Genomic DNA, 6,014 nt, shown 5'->3' with positions numbered 1-6,014 from the left:
TACTAGTTTGATAGCAAAAATGATGAATCATATGTTAATTGGCAATTTTGACACACATAATGAAATACCAATGATACGTGAAAAGTCGCATGCCATAAGACAAGTACATGTAGTGTGATAGAGCCTTTAGAGCGGTGTTCTATTCCTTCTGACAAAAATATGAATATGCTGTTTTTGTTTTAAGTTGAATGAAAGCAACCCCAAATAAAATTGTTTTCACAACTTAAACAATTTGTAGCCATAAAATATAGTATATGTTGTTTACTAGTATCCAAGATATATTAATTTACAGGTAGGATCATTGTACAATTAAGAGGTAGCGTCATTAGTACATCAAAAAAAAAATCGACCCCTTGCAAAACTACCTTGAATGGCAAATGTCGTAAATTGAAATTTTAAAGTGGTTTTAGAAATAAACATTGTTTTACAATTTATCTTCTTCAAATGTGTTTTATATTTTATTTTCTTCATTATAACACAGTTTTTTACTTATGTGTGGCATATCGGATCAATAGGAACAACTTATTAAAATTTAGAAAAGAAATCACAACTGTGTTATCCAGCTTTTGGTATTTAAATTGAATGCAAAATCAAAACAAAAATAAAAAAAATTTACTCACCCTATAAGTGCATCCTGACGCATTTTTCGTTGTTTGTGTGTTATAGTTCTTTACTAAATGCACACACACACAAAGTCGGGGCATCCTCCTTCACGACCTTTTCAACGATCTCCTGCGACGTCACATCCTTTCCCCCTCTCACCACTACAGACCAGGTCTCCACAGGATCCGGTCCTACAGGCACCACCGGAGGTGGCACCGCCGGAACAACTACAGACGGACGAACGAAACCTTCGACTGGCGCAGCAGTACTACGCACACCATCAACCTGCGTCCTCCGCAGACCGTATGTGTTCATCACCCCATTCCTCACTCGCTACACTCCAACGCCATCAACACCTCCTGGAACTTGGACCCCATGCGTCGTGTCAGCATCCTTAATCCTTGCATACCATCACCAGATGCACCGCTCTTCTCTATCGCTTCGTCCATCTTGTCCATGATCTCGTCCCATGAACGCACATAACTCCGCCCAGACGAAGTCTGAGGTACATCACGAACCACATCACGCGACGAACGCACCTTATCCACAGCCACATCCCTAGCGCGAATACTCTCCACCTTCGCATTCTTCAAACCCGCACTCTTTGACCCAGAACTGGCACCACCAACACACCTATCATTCACCTTCCGACCCTTCTTATCCTTCTCCCTCTTTGCAGCCCTATCCAACGGAGGCCCCATGCAAACTGCACCAGCCCCCCCATCCCTCCCACTGTCCCTCACCATATCCTCTTCCGAGACGGAATTCATTCCGCCACCAGATCAGTGAAAAAAAAGCCCACTGAAATAGCAGCCCAATCCGACAAAAAGAACAAAAAAAATAGGCAAAAATAGACAACACACCCAAAAGCAGTACGACTGTATACAGCCCCACCTATTATAAATAGAAATAAACACTGAATACGAGAGACACCCACAACCACCTAATACAAAAAAAGACTAAACACAACACCACTTAGATGCAGCGTCACCTAGCTACACAGCAGAAAAAACCAGCAAATACCCAAGACACCCACAAACAGTAAAAATAGCCAAGACACAAATGCCCTAAATGACCGTTGCACAAGGCGACACCAATTCAAAAACCCGAAAAAATACCCCCGAAATATACGAGTCCCCCTGTCCGAAAACCTACTACTGCGCAGACTCCGTTCAGGAAGTTGTCACACACAAGGTAAATAACCAAGTGGTAATCGTAACAACCCCAATCAAAACACCCAGATAGACGCAGAATAAAACTCAAAATAAACAACTACAATATAACACAAAATAACAACCTAACCTGGTATACACTAGACGCAGGATACACCGCAAGACAAGATAGCATGCAAACGCACAGCAGTCCACCGCAAAACTGTCCAAAATGCATTCCAATCAAAATCCTCCTCAGAGACGACAGTCTCCAGCGAGTCAGCCCACAACGGAGACGCCGAAGCAATTTCCACACAAATACACGACTCCACAAAATTAGCCAAAAATTAAATCGAAATTCCAAACGACACACAGCAGGACACGTCAAAATTCGATATGGCCCAATCATAGCAATCACTGCCAAGTAAGACACGCACAATGTCAACACTGATAAATGCACACAGACCACGAATCACAACGATTAATCAGGAGCACTTCAAAACACATCCGTATCAGCCAGAAATCGCACACTGAGTGAGTCGATAGGGACAAGTCCTCATGGTGTTTTATGCAGGCACCTGCCGTGTTGGCCTAATCCTGCAGGACTCTTAACCCCGGTTGAATATAATGCGTCCACCAACGGCCCTACACATAGCTTAGGCTATGCATGGGTACCAATTTGAGTTCACGTTGTTTGGACATGTTCTCCCTTTTGGTTTATTTAAAACTCCTCCCGATCTCTGGGTCACGGCACCCGGTTGCAATGCAACTCCACATCGAGCTTGCGCTCTATCCGAGATTTGGGTCCAAAAAACAGCCACCACGTTACTCCCCATTGGGGTCTCACCATACTCGGGCTGGGATCGAAATCCCAGGGGCCTCCGATTCCCGTGTTACCAGATTAAGGATTCCGGTCAGACCTCGTAGCCGAAACTACTACCAGTTGAACCCCAAACAGTTCCAGACTGGTCACCTGATAAAAGGCAAAACAAAAATAATCCAACCACTTAGCCTAAGACCTATCAATAATACTAACCTAAACTAAACCTAACTATGAAAAACCCTTACCTATACTAAGCTTACTAGAAAACAAAATACAAAACTCAATCACCAAAAAATGAACCAAAAGGATAGAACATAAAAAGATTAGACATAACAACAATTAACACAGTGACCCTCACGGGACACTCAAGTCCATGAGGACAACCCACGAACAACACACAAGGCAGTACATCATTTGACACAGCCACACTTACGCATGGCCTTACAACAAACAACAGAAACTGGAGCGGCAACAATGCGACGACGGCCGTCAAAAAAAACTGCGCCAAGCGCAAAAACGTCCACCACCTCCCGTAAAATGATTTCCTCCACTTAGTCACAGTACTTATGGTAGCCAACCTTGACATCGTCCCAGGGTCTAAAAGGGGCCTGCTAAAATCCCACACCCCCGCGCTACAAATAATCCCCACAGCGCCTTAGTCGCTAAAGTCCGAATAGTACGGGCACTCAGTCAATATATGCACCGTGTCTTCCACCTCACCCCCGCAGGCAGTACAACTTGCAGTCGATGCCAGATCCCTCTTATGCAAAAAAGCATTGAGAGATCCATTTCCTGTCAGAAAAAAACCAAGACTCAGGCCAAACCAAAATCGGGTCTTTCCGCTACGAACGTTGTATCCCCAATGAATCGAAAAGTAACCCGTCAATTGTCCCTGTCAGTCCAACGTGTCATCCACCTATCACAAACGCACTCCTAAAAGTGTGCCTTAAGACGCCTAAAATCCCCATTCGCCAGATCCGGATCAGGAAGCCAATCCCTTTGAGCAACAAAAACAAAACCTGTTTCGCATCCGAAGAAACAGTCCTGCACAGTGGCGCACACGCCAACATAGACGACATCTGGCAAGAAATCACCTTCTCATACCATACAGGCGCGCCATAATTTGCATAGGCAACAAATAGACCCGCATATATAGTCCGTTCAGCACGCCTGCTCAGATCCCAATCACTCCTCAAAATGCGTCTTAGCATAACAGCCACCGCGAAAGCCTCTGCTTTACATGGTCCAAGGGTGTCAGGAAACGCAACCTCTCCGACACAACTATCCCAAGGTACTTGACCTGCGAATATCATGATTATACCGGACCAGCTCTAACAAGCGGAGGTCGGATGGCAGCCAATCTACCTTTAAGCAGCATCATGACCGTCTTCTCAGCAGCCACCACAACACACCTCACCTCCTCACCCATGCGTTCAAGAGCAGCACGAGTCTGCCCTTCAACCAAGATGAGGGGGTCATCCGCATAGGCACAAACCTTAAAAGAACGCGCCAACAGCTGAAGCAGAGAATCCTTCATGAGGTTCCAAACGAATGGACCACAAATGGAACCCTACGGACAGCCCCTTACAACGTCCTTCCAGACCGTCTCGCTGGCCCAACCACACAAGCGCTTCTGTCACTAAAGTAACTGCGCCACAGACCAATCTCCTGACATCCCACCTCAACCAACCTCGCGAGCACGCTACGCCATAACAGGTTGTAAAAAGCACCCTTGATGTCCACAAATGTGCCCAAGACATATTTGGCACTCGATCCGCTCACGCAATCCTGGACATACAACCAGGCATCCATGGTACCTAGTAATTGATGCGGGTATGTACCCTAACTGTTGCTCTCCTCAAGCCTGTCCACCCTCACTCGTTCTAGAATGTTGCCAAGTACCGGAAGCAAGTTATTGCCACGGTAGGACCTCGGATTACTCCGAACACGCTCCGGCGACTTAAGCAAAACAACAATTTGGGCACATTTCCACGCACGCGGGAAATACCCTTCCTTCACACTCTTACTCAGAACAGCTAACAAGTACTCAGGCATCACCCGCCAAATGCCTTTTTACATTTGCCCAGTCATACCATCCATACCTGGAGACTTCCTGCCCTTGATCCGACGAATACTATTCTCTACCTCATAACTCTTCAAATCCGGACACACGAACATCTCCTCACTGGAAGTCTGCTCAAGTGGCTCAGATCCCGGAAAGATTGTTCCCATTAATTCCCTAACACAGTCTCCCCAGGATGTCAACACTGTATTGCCAACCTGGAGCCCCCCAAAGTCAACCTGGCTACTAAAAATCCTACCACACCGGCAAACGCGGTACAAAAGACCCCAAGGACCCCAAGATGGACCATCAAAAGTATACATCTCACTAGTCTCATTCAAAACGCTGATATCCCTCTCGATTATCCAATCCCAAAGCAACTCTTCTCTAAAGCTGAGTATTCTGTTCAGCTTTTTTAAGCGGAATGCTATCAAACTCCATATAAAAAAAAATGTCGGTGAAACGTTGGCTAAAAACATGTGGAAAGTAGTTATCTGCTTATAGAGAGGAAAATGGCAAAAAACAACTATTATAGTGGCAACACTTGAAACTATTGCCGCCATCATTTTTGTTTGTTTTATTAGTATTTATGGTTGGTTTTTCTTTATTTATTTGAGAAAAATATATATAGTAGAGAAAACAATAAGTGCAGATAACGACACGAGTTTTGGTATGGAAACAAAAACATTTGATTGCTTTCAAATTCCGCTCGCGGAACAATTAAAAATTCCTCGACTATTCCGAAAGCAGAATAGAATACCAACCCTTATAGTCAGGAAAATGCAAAAATATATTATAGTGGCAACACTTGAAACATTTGCCGGCATCATATTTGTTTGTTCTTTTGGTTTTGATGGTTCGTTTTTCTTTATTTATTTGCAATAAAATTGAATTTGAGAATTTGACAGCTATCAAATATACATTTGATAGCTGTCAAATTCCGCTCGCGAAGTAATTAAAAATTCCGGCGGCTATGCCAAAGCAGAATATGACATGTCAAATTTTGCTATTGTTAAAGTTGCACACATAGTGTGATACGAATAAAACAAACACATAAAAATCACTTTTCAAATAACACAGTTATTATTTCGATTACAGTGCCATCACACTATATGTTCTTGCCTTATGACATGTGACATGTGATACGAATGAAAATAATACATGAAAATCACTTTTCAAAATAGCGCTGCTATTTTTTCGATTAGAGTGTTGCTCTATTCCTTCTGACAAAAACAAAAATCAGCAGCTTTTGTTGTCATTTGAATGAAAGCACCAATTTAAATTGTTTTCACAACTTTAACAGCTTTTCACAAATTTTTAGCCATAAAAAAAATCAGCTTTTGCTCACATATTTATTTTACGTCATACAAAAATA

This window comes from Stomoxys calcitrans, chromosome 3 (genome assembly GCF_963082655.1).
Source record: "Stomoxys calcitrans chromosome 3, idStoCalc2.1, whole genome shotgun sequence".
Lineage (NCBI taxonomy): Eukaryota > Metazoa > Arthropoda > Insecta > Diptera > Muscidae > Stomoxys > Stomoxys calcitrans.
The sequence above is the reverse complement of the archived record's forward strand: the minus strand, read 5'-3'. Positions refer to the sequence as shown.